This window comes from Bos javanicus, chromosome 16, assembly GCF_032452875.1.
Source record: "Bos javanicus breed banteng chromosome 16, ARS-OSU_banteng_1.0, whole genome shotgun sequence".
NCBI lineage: Eukaryota > Metazoa > Chordata > Mammalia > Artiodactyla > Bovidae > Bos > Bos javanicus.
Window position 1 is genome coordinate 61,925,493 of NC_083883.1, and position 22,996 is coordinate 61,948,488.

The 22,996-nt window shown below is 39.7% G+C and overlaps 1 protein-coding gene across 3 annotated transcripts in view; it reads left to right on the forward strand.

The window, feature by feature from the left end:
- Positions 1-364: 364 nt before the first annotated feature.
- Positions 365-22,996, forward strand: part of CEP350 (centrosomal protein 350) — a 160,848-nt gene continuing 138,216 nt past the window's right edge. For all 3 annotated transcript variants that reach the window (XM_061383371.1, XM_061383373.1, XM_061383372.1), the window contains exon 1: positions 365-454. The gene's annotated coding sequence lies outside the window, so the exon portion shown is untranslated. The remainder of the gene's footprint in view (positions 455-22,996) is intronic.

Below are 22,996 nucleotides of genomic sequence, written 5' to 3' on the forward strand. Positions count from 1 at the left end.
GCATTCCTCTGGAGCCGACTCGGGACAGTTCTCGCGAGGTTTGCCCGGACCCTGACTGCTCCCGCCCTGCCTCGCGCCGCCGCCACAGCCACTGCCGCCGGCGCCGCTCCTCCTCCGTGTCAGTTGTTGGGCTGTAATGGCGACTGGGCCGCCGCTGCCGAAGTGACTCCCGGGCGGGGGAGCCGGGCCAGACCTGCGCCAGAGGGAACTGCAGAGAGCCGCAGCTCAGGGGGTGGCTTGCTGTGGGGGAGGGGAGGCAGCCTTTCTGCCTCTCCTTCCTTCTCTGCAGACCGGCGGATCCCGGGAGCCGGTGTGAGGCGGGCAGCCGGTGCGTCCCCGGAGCGGGGAGGCCAGGCCGGGCAGCCCTGGGGCCGGTCGGGGCGGCGTCACTGCACCCTCCGCCAGGCCCCGCGGGATGCGCCGTAGGGGCCGAGGGCGGAGGCGACACTCTCAGGTGAGCTGTGGGGGGACCTGGCTAGGACCGTGGATGCTCGCTGAGCCGCCGCTGCCTCTGTCCGCGGTCCCCGGTCCGCGGCGGCGGCGAGAGAGGCGGGGCGGGGCGCGGGGAGCCCTGGCCCAGCCTGGCGTCCCCCTGAAGGAGCCTCCCTGGGTCCTGAAGCTTTGCTAGGAGGGCCATTCTGAGACCTGGGTTTCAGGTCCCACCGGTGCCTGCCGTGGACGAGATTTCCTTCTTTACCTGCCAGTGCGTGCGACGCCCCCCCCGCCCCCCCGACCCTCCTCTCTTCTGCAAAAGATGTGAGATACATTCTTGCCTTTGGTCTCCAGAGAAGTGTCCCTTCTTCATTTGGAGATCAGGCATATTTTGGGAAATTCCGGGGAACTGGCTACAGTGGCAAGGATGACGAGTTTCTGTTCCTTTTTGGTGGGAATAAACGTTCTCAAGTATAGGGAAAACTTTGATCTTCTGCTTCTCTGGCAGCTGCTGAATGTCGTCTATTCATTTATTCACAAGTGGTGGAGGGGGAGATTTAAAAAGCTTGTACGCTTTGTAAGTTGTCAGTATTCTCCCCCGCCCTCTTTAAAGTGTAGCCTAACATACTAAATGACATTTAACTAATGTCACAAATATGGGTTGGATTTTGACTGGCTTTTCGGATAGGAAGTTTGCACATAGGTATAGATTTTGGTGTGGTTTTGGTGTAGCAGCAAGTCCTCCATATAGGAAAAAAACGCGTTGTCAGGAATACTGATCAGTATCCATGTCTGTACTCCACCTGTTTGTTTTGTTTTGATGGTGATCCTTGTTTTGAGTTTCGAAAAGTCGTTAATGGTTATGTTGCCATGTTAACGATACCTCCTCCAGTCCTGACTTTTAAGGGTTTTAAAAGAATGGCTATTTTAGGCAAATCTAGTAACTGGAAAAGGTTTGTGGAAGCAGTGATAAACCACTCTCCAGAAAACATTTTCGTAGTTTAAAATATTGTTTTTTAAACAAGGCACCGTGCTGCTATTAATCATAACATGAGATTGTGACTTTGGGGGTTTGTTTGTTAGACCTGTGGTAGAAGTTGCCTTAAGCTCATGGGAATGTAATAATTAGTTTTGGTGTGCTAAATTGGCAGACTCCATTCAGTGTAATAAAATAAATCTGAACTGTTGAACTGTCATTGCATTCAATTTAAGATACTTTAATCAGAAAAATAAACACAAAACTAGGATACATTGTATATATGTTTAAATACATGTATATCTTATCTTTGCTTAGTGACTAGCAGGGCATGTGTTTGTAATGATGGTTAGTTATAATATGTAAAAAATTTCATGCATATGTAGAAGAATTTCTCTGATTCTCTAAGATATATTGGAGTATGGTGTTATGTAAGAGTGTTAATACTTGAACAACCAGCCTCCTGTTGGGTAATCAATGAATTATGAAGTTTAGAATTTTTTTCTAATGCTCTAATTGCTAGTCTTTTGTCCATTTTATAACACTTTTACTGAAGAAAGGAAGATGAAGTCACTATCTAATAAATTTTGTTGTTAGTTAAATAGCTGTAAGTTACTGTTGGAGCAAAAAGAAGCTGCTGCTAAAATAAATTACATCATTTTTTGGTGTGCTTCCACATAAATTATTTTATTTAGACCTCATAGCAACTTTATGAGGTACATTTGACAAATGTCTTTATTTTGCAGTTGTGGAAATTGACAGGGAATAAATAAATGAACAAGAAAGTTCATTTATTTATGTGAATGATGCTCTTATTTCCACTGATGATCAAAGGCTTTAAAATTTTTATTTACTTCATTGAGGTATAATTGACATATTAGTTTCAGGTGTATAACAATGATTCGATCTTTGTATATATTGTGAAGTGATCATAAATTAGTTAACATCCTAGGATTAATATCACTTAAAATTGAATATTAATATAGATATTTCTGGGATTTGTTTTCTTTTTACATCTAAAAAAGTTATTTTTTCTTCCTTTTGGTAAGCCAGAAGTTCCTTATATTGATGACTGTCAGTTCTTTAAAAAATTAGTATTTTCATAGCATTAGGTTAATTAGTAACAAGCCATGAATTATTGTAGTGAATTGCTTTACTTCTATATGTACTTTTTGGTTGAACAATGTTCTTAAGAAATGGTAGTTAATTTGTCATCTTTCATTTTGTTTGGATACTGAGAGTTCTGTCATTTTTAGTGTTTCAGATAGTTTATATTTTTGTTTAGTTGAAACAAATATTCAAGCCACAAGCAGCATCACTGAAAAGTATTGACATCTTGGTGATTTTATTATAGAATCGATGATTTTAAAAGTTAACTTGCCGCCTGTATTTGTGATTGCTAATTTTGCCTTGTGGGGCAAGTTGTGAAGTAATTTTCTTTATTGACTTTTTTTTTCCATGTCAATTTCTAATGTCACAAAATAGCCTCCTCCCAAACCTGAATTATCAAAAGATTGCAGTCTTTTTTTGTGTGTTAATATTTTTTTGTTCAGTGAGCAAGTATAACTGCACATTTGCTAGTGGTTTCTTTGGGTTATTTGCCTTTCTCATCTCGCTGTAAGTTCCATGATGGCAGAGATTGTCTATCAACTATTGTGCACCCAGTGCCTAGCACACAGAAAAATAGTCAATAAATATTGGCTGAATAAACTGACTAGAGAGTGGTGTTGGTATAGTATATAAACGAAGTAAAATACTAGTTCATGGTTCCTAAGCACACATCAGCTCTTCTTAGGAATATACTTCACAGGTAAACTCAGCTTTGGTAGGTGGCAGGGGAATGACAGCCTGGGATTAAAAGATATTGAGAATAAGCCACAGGTAGATCCTAAAAACTTTATTGACTATTTTAATGATTTGCCTAGATGTTCTGGCAATAGTTATTGTAATTTAAAGGAAATGGGAGCTTTAAGACCCTGACCTGTTACACTAGTATTGTAATTACAGCCTTTAATAACCTTAAGTCACTTCTTAATTACAGCATTGGGAGTTTTAAATCTTAAAGGCTAGCTAGTCCAATTCCCACGTTTTATACATAAGTAAATAGACGATCATATAGAGGAAATATCTCACCCATAGTTGATTTCATAACTGAAGACTCCACTATGCAGACTCTACTACATTTGTTTAATATGAAGATACTTATCAAATGAGAGGGTAATTGTGATCAACCAGCAATCTCTTCTCTATAAGAAGAAATTGTATAAGTATTAGTTAAAAACTCAAAAGAGGCTTCACTTTTCATGAATCAAAAATATTTTTTAACTTAAACATGAATCTCAACCCTCTCCTCTGTCATTGGGACTATAACGTGGTACAGCTGTTTCTGGAAGGAAATTTGGCATTACCTATCAAAATTAAAACTGCACATATTATTTGGTAGAGTCATTTCTTTTTTAGGAGTTTACAGAAATTTTAATACAGAAGCACAAGAACACATCTATAAGGATGATCATTTTAGTATTATTACAAATAGATGTCTATAACATTTATAAATAGTAAAAAAAGTCCTAAATGTCCATTGGTAAGGGCATAGTTAAAATTATAGCATATTTATGCTGTGACGTACGATGCACTTATTAACAGATTGAGGGAGAGCTATACTTCCTTCATGAGAAGTAACTGAGTGTTTCTTTGAGCACAGGGACCATGCAGCCCATTTTCTGGGATCACATCCTAACCATTTATTAGCTGTGACCATTAGCAGGTTACTTAAACTCATCTGTAAAGTGGATATAATCATAGTTCTCACCTGCCAGAGCTGTTGTGAGAATTAAATGAGTTAATGTTTAAGCCCTAAGTAAGCACAGAGAACCTGCCTGCCAGTGCAGGAGACATAAAAGGCATAAGTTCGATCCCTGGGTCTGGAAGATCCCCTGGAGGAGGGCGGCATGGTAACCCACTCCAGTATTCTTTTCTGGAGAATCCCCATAAACAGAGGAGCCTGGCGGACCAGAGTCAGACATGACTGAAGTGATTTAGCATGCACGCACGCACGCCCTACATATGTATTTGCAATTATTGTTATGTTCTGACAGGGAAGAATGTTCATGATATAATATCGAATGAAAAAAATTAGTTGCACTAACTGTGGAATGTGATTCAGTGTAAAAACAAAAACATAGGCAAAGAAATGTAGTTTGATTTTGTTTTGATTTTGTATGTGCATAGGAAAGGCTCTGTAAGGGATAGACATTAAACTATTAGCCGTGTTTATGGCTGGGAGAGTAGATGACTTTCTTTTTTTTTTTCCTTTAGACATTTTTGTGTTGTTAATTGTAAGTTCCACTTTTTATCATTTTTGAAAATTTTTCTGAAAACAATATTGAGGTAGAATTTTTCTCTATTATACAAAAATATAAATTATTTTTGAATATAATTTTTTAGAGAGCTACAGAGTTCATTCACAGAATATCACATGATTAGGTTCTATTTTAAAACTTTTATTAATATTATTTATTAATTAAAACTAATCTATGAAAATTTCAAGTGAGTGTATTTATTTTCTTCTCACCTTGTGACCTTACATATTATTTCTTAATTTACAAAGTAAGCACATAGACTGGATCAGTGTTTCTTAAACCTTGGATCCCCCGGCCATGCTGTGATGCTGTGAGGTACCTGGGAGCACTGTAGTAAACTCTCCTGGGCACAGTGGGATGTTTCTAAATTCTTGAGGGAAACAGTTGTACTTGACAACTGTGGGTTCAGTTCAGTTCAGTCACTCAGTCGTGTCCGACTTTTTGCAACCCCATGGACTGCAGCACGCCAAGCCTCCCTGTCCATCACCAACTCCCAGAGTTGACTCAAACTCATGTCCATTGAGTCGATGGTGCCATCCAACCATCTCATCCTCTGTCATTCCCTTCTCCTCCTGCCTTCAGTCTTTCCCACCATCAGGGTCTTTTCAAATGAGTCAGCTCTTTGCATCAGGCGGCCAAAGTATTGGAGTTTCAGCTTCAACGTCAATCCTTCCAATAAACATTCAGGACTGATTTCCTTTAGGATATACTGGATCTCCTTGCAGTCCAAGGGACTCTCAAGAGTCTTCTCCAACACCACAGTTCAAAAGCATCAATTTTTTGGTGCTCGGCCCTCTTTATAGTCCAACATTCACATCCATATATGACCACTTTGAAACCATAGCCTTGACTGGATGGACCTTTGTTGACAAAGTAATGTCTCTGCTTTTTAACATGCTGTCTTGGTTGGTCATAACTTTTCTTCCAAGGAGTAAGTGTCTTTTTATTTCATGGCTGCAGTCACCATCTGCAGTGATTTTGGAGCCCAGAAAAATAAAGTCTGCCACTGTTTCCACTGTTTCTCCATCTGTTTGCCGTGAAGTGATGGGACCAGATGCCATGATCTTCGTTTTCTGAATGTTGAGCTTTAAGCCAACTTTTTCACTCTCCTCTTTCACTTTCATCAAGAGGCTCTTTGGTTCCTCTTCACTTTCTGCCATAAGGGTGGTGTCATCTGCATATCTGAGGTTATTGATATTTCTCCTAGCAATCTTGATTCCAGCTTGAGCTTCCTCCAGCTCAGCGTTTCTCATGATGTACTCTGCATATAAGTTAAATAAGCACAGTGATTGTATACAGCCTTGACGTACTCCTTTTCCTATTTGGAACCAGTCTTTTGTTCCATGTCCCATTCTAACTGTTGCTTCTGGACCTGCATATAGGTTTCTCAAGAAGCAGGAAAGGTGGTCTGGTATTCCCATCTCTTTCAGAATTTTCCACAGTTTATCGTGATCCACACAGTCAAAGGCTTTGGCATAGTCAATAAAGCAGAAATAGATGTTTTTCTGGAACTCTCTTGCTTTTTTGATGATCCAGCGGATGTTGGCAATTTGATCTCTGGTTCCTCTGCCTTTTCTAAAACCAACTTGAACATCTGGAAGTTCACGGTTCACGTGTTGTTGAAACCTGAGAATTTTGAGCATTACTTTGCTAGCGTGTGAGATGAGTGCAATTGTGCGGTAGTTTGAGCGTTCTTTGGCATTACCTTTCTTTGGTATTGGAATGAAAACTGCCCTTTTCCAGTCCTGTGGCCACTGCTGAGTTTTCCAAATGTGCTGACATATTGAGTGCAGCACTTTCACACCATCATCTTTGGAATATTTGGCATCTGTGAGCCCTTGATCAAACTATTAGTTTGAGATACTGTGCTTGAGTTTGTGTTCCTTTCCTTTGGGAGTCTTTTGAAGACAATGTGTCTTCAAAAAGCTAGAATTTGCTGTTTGGCTCAGGAAACTCAAACAGGGGCTCTGTATCAATCTAGAGGGGTAGGATAGGGAGGGGAAATGAGAGGGAGGTTCAAAAGGGAGGGGATATAGGTATACCTATGGCTGATTCATGTTGCGGTTTGACAGAAAACAACAAAATTCTGTAAAGCAATTATCCTTCAATTAAAAAATAAAAAAAAGAAAGCTAGGTTTTGGTGGTGGTTGTGATTAAAGGAAAGTTCTGTGCAGAAATCAGTGTGAAACAGTAAATCAAAGTGGCTGTATCCAAAGTGATTTCAAGGTTTGAAAAATTATGTATTATCTATTAGGTGCACACATCCCATTAGTAGGTAATAGTGGTTATTTAGTAATTAAAATATTTCTTTTAATTTGCTATGTGTTTTTCAGTTGCTACTAAGTTGTTAAGCTATAAATACTTATTAGGTTGTATGGACCTAACTGCCTAATAAATGGGGCTATTTCCATTAAATGTTTTTTTAGCCTATGAGCACTGTGAAAAATAACTGATACACTAAAGATTCTGTGAACTGAGAAAGCTTGGGAACCTCATGAACTCTTTGGGACACTCACAGTATAAAATAGATTTTCCACGGGAACATAATACACATAGCTACATATATATTTTTATGTAAAATGAAATGGAAGCTTCACTTTAAAAATCCAATACACTCTGATATTTCAATGTAGTTTTATTTGGTTTCAATAAAAAATTCAAGCTTCAGCCCACCAGGTTGATTTCGTTTTGATCTGCTAATGGTTCCATTACTGATATTTGAAAAAGATGAGGCTAGGTGACTCCTCACTTTCAACTCTAACATGCTGTGTTCTCTGTAATTAGTTATAAATGGAGTTGGACTATACTTCCATAGATATATCTCTGAAAATCTGTGTAGATGCTTCACTCTCTTGTTGAAATGATGAAACATTTAAATTCTGTAGAGAAATAATGATGTAAAGGAGGTCTTGTTATAGATGAAAGGATATTTTTGCAACCAGAAGAATTGGATTTATCTTTGATAAGTTTGGGGTTAAGTGATTTTTTAAAAAAATAACCAATTAAATTTTTTGTTGTTGTAAGTGGACTTTTTTTTTTTTTCTTCTTCCCTTTCCTCAGTCGTGTCTGACTCTTTGTGACCCTATGGACAGTAGCCTACCAGGCTCCGCCGTCCATGGGATTTTCCAGGCAAGGATACTGGAGTGGGCTGCCATTTCCTTCTCCTTAAGTGGACTTTTTAAAAACTAGATTTAAAAATCATGCATGAGTAATAATAGCACTGGGTTCATATATGTTAACAGGCTTTATTTCATTCATGATTTCATGTCTAAATTTATAAGAGTATTTTAATTTATTTTAGTTTGGGGCTTATTTTAAAATATAAAATATATCTGTATAACTGTTATTTTATAATCCTTATTTTTTTAATATATTACCACGAGAGAAATTTTTGCTTTCCAGTGGTTAACCTCTTCATATTATATGAAATACCTTTGGGTTTTTTTGTTTTTGTTTCTTTTGCTCTGTTTGCATTTACGAATTGGATTCTGATAGTTATCAGTGGGGCCATCATTCAGCAGAGAGGTCTGAGGCACCTAGTATGTGCTGTGTACTGTGCATGGACTAGGGCTATAAAGAATAAAACATCATCCCCACAGTCCCATGTAAAAGACAGATATGTAAATAATAGTATGGGGGTTGGGGAGGTAAGAGGAAAGGTAAAGTGCTATAGATCCACAAAATGGGAGCGACTGCACAGTGTCAAGAAGTCAGAGGCTTCCAATGAAATAAAAAATTGTATTTGTTTCCTTAACAGCCTCTAAATTAGCTGAATTATTGAATGTTGAAGAAAACTTCTGAAAATTATTTTTCCTTGCTTGTTTCCTCACAAGGTGATAAATGCAATCCTTACCCAGCCTTCTGTACTCCAGAGGCCAGACTGCTTTAACAAATTCAAAAGCATATCCACTGGAAAATCTGCTTTCTCAGACTCTCACTCTTTCTCCACAGAGTTAACCAGTGTTAATGGTTTCTTCTGTATTAGGGAAGCTTTTGTAGTGAAAATTTCATACTTTAGGGGAAAAAAAAAAATCCTGATTCGTACCATAAGACACTTTTATAGGGATATATTCCTTGAAATCAATTTAGAGGAGTAAATATTCAGAGTGGATAACTAGATAGTAGGTGGAACAAAATATAGGTTCCTATTTTTAGGGTTTTAAAAATAAAAGACTAGGGGTACCTTTAGTTAGGCTCTGGTTTAGCTCTTCATTTCATATCAGTGGAAGACATTGCATTCTTTGCAATCCTTATCCAGCCTCTTATACTCCAGAGGCCAAACTGGTACCAAATATTACAGGTTTTTTTTGGATTTCCTGGATTATAGGCAGTCATTCTTCATTTGTAAAAGTAGTTGTTGAGGTTTGTATATTGTACATGAGAAGAGGTAAGGCTAATTCTCAGATCTCAGATGGTAAAAGCATCTGCCTACAAAGCGGGAGACCCGGGTTCGATCCCTGGCTTAGGAAGATCCCCTGGAGAAGGAAATGGCAACCCACTCCAGTATTCTTGCCTGGAAAATTCCATGGACAGAGGAGCCTGGCAGGCTACAGTCCATGGGGTTGCAAAGAGTCAGACACGACTGAGCGCCTTCACTTCATTAGGGGAGTATTGGTTACTCTGAGAATTTACATGGAACAGTACAGGTCTGATTTAGAGCTGGAATGTTTTCCACTTTTCCTAGCCTGGTCCTTAGTAAATTTGTCCACTTTGAGACTAGATAGTATGATTATTGCAGGGTTGGTTTTCTCAACCTTTCAGGCAGGGATGGTTGTTACATAGGGTCTGATAAAGATGAGAGAAATGAAGCAAAGGTATGGAAAGTACTCCTTGGGAGAGCCAGAACAAAGTCACATCTTTCATCTTTTATCCCCAGTACCTGGCACATAGTTGGTGCTCAGTAAAAAGTTGAGCTGAATGAGTCTATGTGACTGAATGAGAGTGCTGTCAGTAAATGTGAAAGGAAAATTTACTGCTAGAAGATACTTGAGAGTTGGCTGTTTCAAAGTGTCACATCTTATTTGTATATACATATGATAAATATGGGCTTCCCAGGTAGCACTAGTGGTAAAGAGTCCACCTACTAGTGCAGGAGATGTAAGAGACGTGGGTTTGGTCCCTGGGTTGGGAAGATCCCGTGGAGGAGGGCCTGGGAGCCTACTCCAGTATTCCCGCCTGGAGAATCTCTTGGACAGAGAAGCCTGGTGGGCTTCAGTCCATAGGGTCGCAAAGAGTCGGACGTGACTGAAGCAGCTTAGCATGCACGCACTTGTGATAGATACAGATCAGTGTTTCTCATACCTCTCCGTGTCAAGAAGACACATTATATTCTTGATTTATTGAAAATTCAAGGAGCTTTTATGTGGACTATATCTACTGATATATATTTTATTAGAAATTTAAACATTTATTTATTTAAAATAGCCATAAACTCATATCATATTGGGCTTCCCTGGTGGCTCAGATGGTAAAGAATCTGCCTGCAATGCAGGAGACTCTGGTTCAGTCCCTGAGTTGGGAAGATCCCCTGGAGAAGGGACTATTAATACATAATAGTTTTAAATTAAAAAATAGCTATATTTTCCAAAACAAAAAAAAATTAGAAAGTGGCGTTGTTTGGCAGTTTTCAAATCTTTTTAATGCTTGATCTAATAGAAGGTACCTGGATTCTCATATCTGCTTCTGTATTCAGTCTGTGTGATATATGTCATGGAGCCTTCGGGAAACTCCACTACATGCACTCTGATGAGAGTGAAAAAGACAAATAAAGTCTTCATGTTATTATGGAAATAATTATAAGTTTAAAGACACCCTCAAAATGGTCTTATAGATCCTCAGAGATGCCTGGACCATACTCTGAGAGCTGGTGGTATAGATTATAAATTCAAAGGGTCTTAGAGGTCATATAGTATAATTATTGACTTCTTGTGGGTATTTCTTGCTTGTGCAACTGGAGTGCGATAGGAAACACCTCTTTTGGTTTTTGGGAATAATCATGAGTTGGATTTTGGAGATGATAAGTGTGATGTGCTTTGAGATTTCTAAATAAGCAGTTGGTTATATGGGCTAGGCTATCAGAGATGAGATCTGACCATAGTTTCAGAAATCAATAACATAGGCTCTGTATCACTGTATTGCTCTTGGTCTTCTTACACTACTGTAAACTTAATTTTCAGAAAACTTGAGAATACTTTTGTTATTTATTTGACTGAGGAGTTTTAGTGTAAATTTTACAGTGAGTTTAACTGCCATCTTACAGAGAAACAAGTTGTTTTGTGTAAAAGTCAAAGCATAAATGAACAATACTGCTTTGTTCAGACTAAAGTCAGATATCACAAGAACTAAAAAAGGAACTGTATTTGGCAATTTACTCTATATGCATCAAGTAAAATATAAATGAAAGCTCCAAACAATGAACTCAAAAATAAAAATGGCGAGTGTGTGTATGGGAAAGGAGAGGGCTGCAGAAGCAGTGGAGTAGTGGTGGGGAAAGGACTGACAGCTAACTTCCAAACCATAGCTCAGGGTGAGACTAACTTGCCAGTAGAAAATGGAAACACAGTTTCAAAAAAGCTATGATAAATGGTATAAAAAGAATCTAGTTAAAAGTGATATAAATAAAAAGCAGGAAAACCTATAAATCAAATAAGACTGCAACGAAAAAACTATTTGCTTGATAACAGTCATAATCTAAGGCCAACAAGGAGTTCATACTTCATGGATCACCAAAATATTGACCTCATACGAGAAGTAAGTACAGTCTAAGAGACGACCAACCAGAACTGAGAAATTTAAAGGAATTATATTTACGTTTTATCTTTCCCTTTTACTATGCAGGCTAAGAGTTCATAAATAGGGAGAATGGAAAAAAAGAAAAAGTAACTTTTAGAGGAAAGGGACCGTAAGAACACTTCATCTGTTTTAACATTTCCTCACTCCAGGTTCTCTCAAGAAACTTGGTAACCATCAATTATATTTTCTCTCATATGTATCTCTAGCCTTCTTTTCTCTCTGAGATTCTTCTTATCATCATTTATACTTAATCAAATCTTACTTAAACACAAAAATCCCTCAACACAATACCCTCCTCCGTTACTGCTGTTTTTTCCTTTACAGACTTCTCAAAAGAGTCGAATCCGTTTTCTGTCAGTGTTTAGAAGATACTTTTCAGTCTCTCTCCAAGCAGTTCCAGTGAATTTGCTACCCCCATTTCTCCGCATTTAGCTCTCAGTAAAATCACCAAAGAGCTCTTTATCTGTAAACCTAGTGAGCATTTTCAGATAGCAAATTCTCAACCTGCTTGGCCTTTTGGCAGCATTCATCTCATCTGACCACTCTCTTGACATATTCTCTTTCCTTTGACTTCTATACACTACACTCTGATTTTCTACCTCCACTCTACTTCCCTTTCTCGGTCTCCTTTGCTAGCTAGTCCTTGTCTTTCAAATCTTGAGGTGCAAGAGAGTTTGACCTTGGGTTCTTTTCTTCTCTAGTACTGTGTTTTCTCCCTGGGTGACCTTTCCTATGCCCGAAGCTATCACCTGTATGCCAGTGACTGCCATTATATGAATGACCATTAGTACCTTTCAGAGGTTTGAGAAAGGGAGAGATCTAGATTTAATTTCCAGTTCTGTCTTTTATTAGCTGAATGACCTAGGACTAGTTCCATTGTCTGATACTATTTCTTCATCAGTACAATGAGTATAGGAATATTGCCTCATGAGATTGGAAATAATGTGTGAAAAGTAATGTGCTCCCTTGGCCCACATAGAAGAAACATGGACTATATTAGCTGTGGTTATTTCCTACTAAATGCTCTCATGTTCATCCGCCATAGTGTTAGAGGTCTGTGATTTTGCTTCCTGGTTTAAAATGATTGTTGTTGTCAAGTGTTCTGGAACTTCAGGAGAGAGATGCTGTCAGGTGGTTGGGGAATAGGATTAGTTCTCTCCACTGATGCTCATCTTTATGGGATCAACAGTGTTTTGGGGCTTCAGGCTTCAAAGAGTAGATTGAAGATGATTTCTAGAGCTGTAGTTCTCAAAGCTCATATGTATTGGGATTTCTGTAGACCTTTAAAAATACAGGTTTTTTTACTTCTCAGATCCACTGTGGAGAAGGCAATGGCACCCCACTCCAGTGTTCTTGCCTGGAGAATCCCAGGGACGGGGGAGCCTGGTGGGCTGCCATCTGTGGGGTTGCACAGAGTCAGACATGACTGAAGCGACTTAGCAGCAGCAGTAGATCCACTGATTCAGAATCTCTTGGAGTAGAGCCTTGGCATCTGTTTTTAATGTGTTATCCAGGTGATATCTCCTCTAGAACTTCGTGAGAAAGTATACTCAAGAGACAGGAACTCCGCAGCTGCTTGGTGAAAGGCATTGCCTGGCTGCTTAGAATCTTACTTATAGTGGGAATGATTGGGAATGTAGAATTTTTGTTATTGGGTTTCAGTATACATCAGAGTTCATATCTGCTGAGGATATACACTCAAGAACATCATGATACTTCCAGAATCAGGAAATTTGATTGCTAACAGACATGGAATTTTTTTTTTTAATTCATTTTTTATATATTTTTGACTGTGCTAGACTTTTGCTGCTCTTCATAGGCCCTCTCCAGCTATGGTGAGCACAGGCCACCCATTGCTCACCCCCTGCCCCCCCAGTTGTGGAGTACAGGCTCTGGGGCACACGGACCTCAGTAGTTGCAGCCCTCAGGCTCAGCATTTATGGTGTATGGGCCCAGTTGCTCTGTGGCACATAGAATCCTCCCGGACCAGGAATCAAACCCATGTCCCCTTCATTGGCAGGCGGATTCTCATTCACTGTGCCACCAGGGAAGTCCCAGACATGGAATTCTCAACAAGGCAGGTGTGTTTGCCAAATTGTAACCTGACAGTTTGCAATGATGTGTGAATGTTCAGTTGCTAAGTTGTGTCTGACCCCATGGACTGCAGCCCGTCAGGCTCCTCTGTCCAGTATTCCAGGGAAGAATATTAGAGTGGGTTGCCATTTCCTCCTCTAGGGGATCTTCCCAACTCAGGGATCAAACCTGTGTCTCCTACCCCTCCTGCATTGGCAGGTGAATTTTTTTTACCATTGTTCCACTTGGGAAGCCCTCTAGTGATACCCTTCTAGTAATTCCCACAAAGTATCTGTTTAGCTGGGGCCGTACCATTCCCCTCCAAAAAACACTAAGATTTTTCATGAGGTTGAAACTATGGGTCTAGTAGTTAATCTTTTCTCTGGGTGAGTAGCTGGGAGAAATGTCTTCCTTTTCTGAGTAGTTTCTGCTGTTCAGTGAATCTTGATTACAGTGTATAAGTGAAGTGAGAGTCACTTAGTTGTGTCCGACTCTTTGTGACCCCATGGAGTATATAGTTCATGGAATTCTTGAGGCCAGAATACTGGAGTGGGTTCCCTTCTCCAGGGGAATCTTCCTAACCCAGGTCTCCTGCACTGCAGGTGGAATCTTTACCAGCTGAGCCACCAGGGAAGCCCAAGAATATTGGAGTGGGTAGCCTATTCCTTCTCTAGTGCACCTTCCCAACCCAGGGAATCAAACTGGAGTCTCCTGCATCCCAGGTGGATTCTTTATCAGCTGAGCTGCAGGATTTATTTCTCCAGTTTAACTGCTCATTACCTTGTACATGTCTAGAGAGTGAATAAATGAACCTCAAATACAGTTTATACATAGTTCTTGTACTGTTTTTTGACCCAATTGTAATAAGGCCTTTACTTGATTATAGCCCTAGCAATAACATTGTCTTTTGCTCCTGTCTTCTGATTCATTGTACATTAATGATGGATGATGTATTTTTACCAAATGACTCCCATTTTTTCCATGGTGTTGTACATTTAACTTATTAAATGGTTACCTGTAGACCTCTTCTTTGCCCTGCTATCAGCAAGGTCGATTACACTTTTTGTATGTGTGCCTTGTAGTTTATTTTGCCACATATTCTTATAGGCTACTTGCAATTCATCAATAGGGTATGAATTCCATTCCTTTGTTTCCCATTTCTTTTTTTTTCCTCACTGGCTTACTGGCCTAGTGATATAGGTTAATTGTGTTCCTCTTCCTTTATATGAGTAGTTTTCTAGCCTGGCTTTCTTTTTTTTTTGGCCATGCCTCGCAACTTGTGGAAACTTAGTTCCCTGACCAGGGATCGAAACCAGGCCCTTCACAGTGAGAATGTGGAGTCCTAATCTCTGGACCTGCCAGGGAATTCTTAGCCTGGTTTTTCATCCACCTCTTCTGCTTCTGTGATCATGTTGCTTGTCACTTCTAATGATCTACTTCACTCTCTTTCCTATATATCCTTTCACTGGCAGCTCTTTCTTTGATTCCTTTTTATTTTTTCCTGTTTCTATTTGTTTATATGTATGTCTCTCTCACTGAATTGTGAACATTAAATTCAGTTCAGTCGCTCAGTTGTGTCCGACTCTTTGCGACCCCATGAACCACAGCACGCCAGGCTTCCCTGTCCATCACCAGCTCCTGGAATTTACCCAAACTCATGTCCATTGAGTTGGTAATGCCATCTAACCATCTCATCTTCTGTCGTCCCCTTCTCCTCCTGCCTTCAATCTTTCCTAACATCAGGGTCTTTTCAAATGAGTCAGCTCTTTGCATCAGGTGGCCAAAGTATTGGAGTTTCAGCTTCAACATCAGCCCTTCCAATGAACACTCAGGGCCGATTTCCTTTAGGATGGACTGGTTGGATCTCCTTGCAGTCCAAGGGACTCAGAAGAGTCTTATCCAGCACCACAGTTCAAAACCGTCAATTCTTTGGTGCTCAGCCCTGTTTATAGTCCAACATTCACATCCATATATGACTACTTTAAAACCATAGCGTTGACTAGACAGACCTTTGTAATGTCTCTGCTTTTTAATATGCTGTCTAGGTTGGTCATAACTTTCCTTCCAAGGAGTAAGCGTCTTTTAATTTCATGGCTGTGATCACCATCTGCAGTGATTTTGGAGCCCCCAAAAATAAAGTCAGCCACTGTTTCCAGTGTTTCCCCATCTGTTTGCCGTGAAGTGATGGGACCAGATGCCATGATCTTCGTTTTCTGAATGTTGAGCTTTAAGCCAACTTTTTCACTCTCCTCTTTCACTTTCATCAAGAGGCTCTTTAGTTCCTCTTCACTTTCTGCCATAAGGGTGGTGTCATCTGCATATCTGAGGCTATTGATATTTCTCCTAGCAATCTTGATTCCAGCTTGAGCTTCCTCCAGCTCAGCGTTTCTCATGATGTACTCTGCATATAAGTTAAATAAGCACGGTGATTGTATACAGCCTTGACGTACTCCTTTTCCTATTTGGAACCAGTCTTTTGTTCCATGTCCCATTCTAACTGTTGCTTCTGGACCTGCATATAGGTTTCTCAAGAGGCAGGTCAGGTGGCCTGGTATTCCCATCTCTTTAAGAATTTTCCACAGTTAATTGTGATCCACACAGTCAAAGGCCTTGGCATAGTCAATAAAGCAGAAATAGATGTTTTCTTGGAACTCTCTTGCTTTTTTGATGATCCAGCGAATGTTGGCAATTTGATCTCTGGTTCCTCTGCCTTTTCTAAAACCAACTTGAACATCTGGAAGTTCATGGTTCATGTGTTGCTGAAGCCTGGCTTGGAGAATTTTGAGCATTACTTTACTAGCGTATGTGATGAGTGCAATTGTGTGGTAGTTTGAGCATTCTTTGGCATTGTCTTTCTTTGGGATTGGAATGAAAACTGACCTTTTCCAGTCCTGTGGCCACTGTTGAGTTTTCCAAATTTGCTGACATATTGATTGCAGCACTTTCACAACATCATCATTTAGGATTTGAAACAGCTCAACTGGAATTCCATCACCTCCACTAGTTTTGTTTGTAGTGATGCTTGCTTTCTAAGGCCCACTTGACTTCACATTCCAGGATGTCTGGCTCTAGGTGAGTGATCACTCCACTGTGATTATCTGAGTCATGAAGATCTTTTTTGTACAGTTCTTCTGTGTATTCTTGCCACCTCTTCTTAATATCTTCTGCTTCTGTTAGGTCCATACCATTTCTGTCCTTTATTGAGTTCATCTTTGCGTGAAATGTTCCCTTGGTATCTCTAATTTTCTTGAAGACATCTCTAGTCTTTCCCATTCTATTGTTTTCCTCTGTTTCTTTGCACTGATCATTGAGGAGGACTTTCTTATCTCTCCTTGCTATTCTTTGGAACTCTGCATTCAAATGGGTATATCTTTCCTTTTTTCCTTTTCTTTTTGCTTCTCTTCTTTTCACAGCTATTTCTAAGCCTCCTCAGATGGCCATTTTTCTTTTTTGCATTTCTTTTTTTTGGGGATGGTCTTGATTCCTGTCTCCTGTACAATGTCACGAACCTCCGTCCATAGTTCATCAGGCACTCTATCAGATCTAGTCCCTTAAATCTATTTCTCACTTCCACTGTATAATCATAAGGGATTTGATTTAGGTCATACATGAATGGTCTAGTGGTTTTGAATTTGGCAATAAGGAGTTCATGATCTGAGCCACAGTTAGCTCCTGGTCTTATTTTTGCTGACTGTATAGAACTTCTCCATCTTTGGCTGCAAAGAATATAATCAGTCTGATTTCGGTGTTGACCATTGGTGATGTCCATGTGTAGAGTCTTCTCTTGTGTTGTTGGAAGAGGGTGTTTGCTATGCCCAGTGCATTTTCTTGGCAAAACTCTATTAGCCTTTGCCCTGCTTCATTCTGTACTCCAAGGCCAAGTTTGCCTGTTACTCCAGGTATTTCTTGACTTCCTACTTTTGCATTCCAGTCCCTTATAATGAAAAGGACATCTTTTTTGGGTGTTAGTTCTAAAAGGTCTTGGAGGTCTTCACAGAACCGTTCAACTTCAGCTTCTTCAGCATTACTGGTCAGGGCATAGACTTGGATTACTGTGATATTGAATGGTTTGCCTTGGAAACGAACAGAGATCGTTTTGTTGTTTTTGAGTTTGCATCCAAGTACTGCATTTTGGACTCTCTTGTTGACCGTGATGGCTACTCCATTTCTTCTAAGGGATTCCTGCCCACAGTAGTAGATACAATGGTCATCTGAGTTAAATTCACCCATTCCAGTCCATCTTAGTTCGCTGATTCCTAGAATGTCGACATTCACTCTTGCCGTCTCCTGTTTGACCACTTCCAATTTGCCTTTATTCCTGGACCTGACATTCCAGGTTCCTATGCAATATTGCTCTTTACAGCATCAAACCTTGCTTCTATCACCAGTCACATCCACAACTAGGTGTTGTTTTTGCTTTGGTTCTATCCCTTCATTCTTTCTGGAGTTATTTCTCCACTGATCTCCAGTAGCATATTGGGCACCTACCAACCTGGGGAGTTTATTTTTCAGTGTCCTATCTTTTTGCCTTTTCATACTGTTCATGGGGTTCTCAAGGCAAAAATACTGAAGCAGTTTGCCATTCCCTTCTCCAGTGGACCACATTCTGTCAGACCTCTCCACCATGACCCGTCTTGGGTGGCCCCACTTGGGATGGCATAGTTTCATTGAGTTAGACAAGCTGTGTTCCGTGTGATCAAATTGGCTAGTTGTCTGTGATTGTGGTTTCAGTCTGTCTGCCCTCTGATGCCCTCTTGCAACACCTACCGTCTTACTTGGGTTTCTCTTACCTTGGGCGTGGGGTATCTCTTCATGGCTTCTCCAGTGAAGCACAGCTGCTGCTCCTTACCTTGGAAATGGGGTAGCTCCTCTTGGCCGCCGCCCCTGAGCTTGGACGTGGGGTGGTAATTAAGTACTCATTGACTGAATGAATGATTGTGTGTGTGAGGATAAGTGCTGTAGAAAGTGAATAAAATGGTATGGGAAACAGATGAAGTAGTAATTCTTAAGGGACTGCCTGGGAAAGATTTATAGGAGATGACATTAGAGGTTGGTCTTGAAGGGTATTACTGCTAGAGAAAATTTAGGAAAAGAAGATATGGAGATAATGAAAGTTTCGATGTTTAGAGAAAGCATGCTAGGTATAGCTGTTTGACAGGAGCAGTTGGTATACTGTGACAATAGCGAGGGGTAAGACAAAATTAAGGGTTGTGAAGAGTTTAGACTTCCATCGTGCTAAGGGATTTGGAACTTTATCCTATAGATGATAGTCACTGAAGAGTTACAAAAGTAGAGTTGCTAGGATCTGTTGTAGAAAGGTAACTTTGGTTGTAGTATGGAGAATGTTAGGAGCAGAATAATTTAGGAAGCTTTTTTACTATAATTTAGGCTAAAGATGATGCTCTTACAGAGGCAAGGGGAAGAGAGAAATTAGAAATATTTTAAAGATTTATTTTTCAGCATCTTTGCAGAGGCATGTTTTACATATTGTAACATCTTAAAGTTAGCATTGACTTGGTAACTCAGTAAATAATGAAGTGAGGAAAAGGCAGGGATGTCAAAGATGAGATGGATGCATGGTAATCCCATTTGCTAAGAGAACAAGAAGAAGGAACTATTTTGAATATAGATGATAATGAATTTGGTTCTGAACTTGATAAGTTTGAAAGGCCAGTTGAACTGGGAGATGCACCATCAAGTAGACTGAAAACTTGGGTCCAGAGCTCAGAGAACAATTCAGGACATAAAAATATGGTGACGTTTAGGAAGTAGTTGAAACCATGAAACTGTGTGAGTTTGCCTGGGAACAAGGAGCACAAAAAGAAGATGCCTAGGAATGGAATCAGGAAGAAATAGAAAATATGAACAGATTGATTACTAGTAATGACATTTAATCAGGAATCAAACATCTCCCAAGAAACAAAAAGTCCAGGACCAGATGGCCTCATGGGAATTCTACCAAACATTTAAAGAAGAGTTAATACTGTCCTTCTCAAACTGTTCCAAAAAATTGAAGAGGAAGGAATACTTTCAGACTCATTCTTCAAGGCCAGAGTTACCTTGATAGTAAAATTAGACAAAGACCCTACAAAATAAAGGAAGGAAGGAAGAAAGAGAAATTGCAGATCAATATTACTGATGAACATAGATGCAAAAATCCTCAACAAAATATTAGCAAACCTAATTCAAGAATACATTAAAAGTAAACACCATGATCAAGTGGGCTTTATTCCAGAGATGCAAGGATGGGTCAATATCTGCAAATCAATCAACCTGATACATGACATTAAAAAAATGAATAAAAATCACACAATCATCTCAATAGATGCTGAAAAATCATTTGACATAACATAGCATCCATTTATGATAAAAACTCTAAACAAAGTGGGTATAGAGGAAATATACCTTAATGTAATAAAGGCTGTATATGACAAACCCACAGCTAACATTATACTCAACAGTGAAAAGCCCAAAGCTTTTGTTTTAAGATTGGGGACAAGATAAAAATACCCACGTCTGTCACTTTTATTCACACAGTAGTGGAAGTCCTCCAGTTCAGTTCAGTAGCTCAGTCATGTCCGACTTTGCGACCCCATGAATTGCAGCACGCCAGGCCTCCCTGTCCATCACCAACTCCTGGAATTTACCCAGACTCATGTCCATTGAGTTGGTGATGCCATCTAACCATCTCATCCTCTGTCATCCCCTTCTCCTCCTGCCTTCGATCTTTCCCAGCATCAGGGTCTTTTCAAATGAGTCAGCTCTTCACATCAGGTGGCCAAAGTATTGGAGTTTCAGCTTCAACATCAGTCCTTCCAATGAACACCCAGGACTGATTTCCTTTAGCATGGACTGGTTGGATCTCCTTGCAGTCCGAGGGACTCTCAAGAGTCTTCTCCAACACCACAGTTCAAAAGCATCGCTTCTTCTGCTCTCAGCTTTCTTTATAGTCCAACTCTCACATCCATACATGACTACTGGAAAGTCCTAGCCACAGCTATTGGATCAAAAAAATAAAGAAAGAAAAAAAAGGCATCCAGATTGAAAGGGAAGAAGTAAAACTGTCACGATTTGCAGATGATGTGATACTATGTATGGAGAACCCTAACAGCTCCACCAAAAAACTGTTATGCATAATAAATGAATTCAGTGAAGTTTTAGAACACAAAAGTAATATACAGAAACTGTTACATTTTTATACAGTAATAACTTTCAGAAAGAAAAATTAGGAAAACAGTCCCATTTACAGTTGCATTAAGAAAAAATATACCCAGAAGTAAATTTAACCAATAAAGTGAAAAACCTGTACTCTTCAAGCTGTAAGACATTGATGAAAGAAATTAAAGGTGACACAGATAAATGAAAAGAGATACAGTCCAATGTTCATGGACTGGGAAAAATAATATTGTTAAAACCCATACTACCCAAGACAATCTTATGTAATCCCTGAAATGGCATTTTTTACAGAACTAGAGCAAATAATCCTAAAATTTGTATGGACCTGCAAAAGTTAGTAAAAGAAAAGTTTTGATAGATTAGATTCTCTTCTTTCTATGAGGAGATTTTTTTTTTTCATTGTAGTTATTCCTCAATGATTCTTTTTTCTATTTTTATAGAAAATGGTGACATATGTATTATATATTCTTAAGAACAAACCTACTTAAATAGATTTTATTAATAACATTTATTGGGCATGGGATAACCATGGATTATGAAAGGTGAATTATTGTCAAATTGAAGTACTTCATGATACTGAACATATTATAGAATTTAATTAAAATTATAATTGTAAACCTAAGCTAGGATTTAGTTATTTCATGTTATCTGAAAATACTTTGGGAGAGGGGAGAATAAACTGGAAGATTGGATTGACATATACACACTACTATATATAAAATAGGTAACTATGAAGGACCTACTGTGGGCTTCCTTGGTGGCCACTTAAGTGGTGGGAGACATGGTTTTGATCCCTGGGTCGGGAAGATTCCTTGGAGAATGAAATGGCAACACGCTTCAGTATTCTTGACTGGGAAATCCCGTGGACAGAGGAGCCTGGTGGGCCACAGTCTATGGGGTTGCTAGAGTTGGACATGACTTAGCTACTAAACAACAACAAAGGACCTACATTATAGCTCAGGGAACTCTACTCAATAATCTGTAATTGCCTTTTTGGGAAAAGAATTTAAAAAAGAGTGGGGCTCTTCATCAAGAGGCTCTTTAGTTCCTCTTCACTTTCTGCCATAAGGGTGGTGTCATCTGCATATCTGAGGTTATGTATATGTATATGTATAATTGATTCACTTTGCTGTACACCTGAAACTAACACAACATTATTATTCAGCTGCTGCTGCTGCTGCTCACTAACTTCACCGGTGTTCCTGGCCTTTTGTCTACCCATCACCCTGACTTTTAGCAGGCATTTATTGATAGAGCCATACAGGTCATTATAGTTTTTATATATTTTTATTTTATATACTTTCCTTTTTATACACTTTTCCTATTCCTTTCTGGAATTCCTTGAGTCCCCCACCTCTGGGGCTGCTCTGGTGCTAAGTCGCTTCAGTTGTGCCTGACTCTGTGCGACCCCATAGACAACAGCCCACCAGGCTCCGCCGTCCCTGGGATTCTCCAGGCAAGAACACTGGAGTGGGTTGCCATTTCCTTCTCCAATGCATGAAAGTGAAGTCGTTCAGTAGTGCCCGACTCTTAGCAACCCCCATGGACTGCTATACACTAGTAAAAATTTAAAGAAAAAAGAAAATACTTTTAACTGAAGTTTAATATATATTGATAAAGTATATGAATGTACAGTTTGGTGAAGTCTTACAAACTGAACACACCCAAAAAGTCAGCACCCAAATCAGTTCAGTTGCTCAGTTGTGTTCGACTCTTTGCAACCCCATGGACTGCAGCACACCAGGCTTCTCTGTCCATCACCAACTACTGGAGCTTACTCAAACTCATGTCCATTGAGTAGGTGGTGCCATCCAACCATCTCATCCTCTGTCGTCCCCTTCTTCTCCCGCCCCCAATCTTTCCCAGCATCAGGGTCTTTTCAAATGAGTCAGTTCTTCGCATCAAGTGGCCAAAGAATTGGAGTTTCAGCTTCAACATCAGTCCTTCCAATGAACAGAACTGGTTTCCTTTAGGATGGAAGGGATGCTCAAGAGTCTTCTCCAACACCACAGTTCAAAAGCATCAATTCTTTGGTGCTCAGCCCTCTTATAGTCCAACATTCATGTCCATACATAACTGCTGGAAAAACCATAGCCTTGACTAGATGGACCTTTGTTGGTAATGTCTCTTTTTATTATGCTGTCTAGGTTGGTCATAGCTTTTCTTCCAAGGAGTTAGTGTCTTT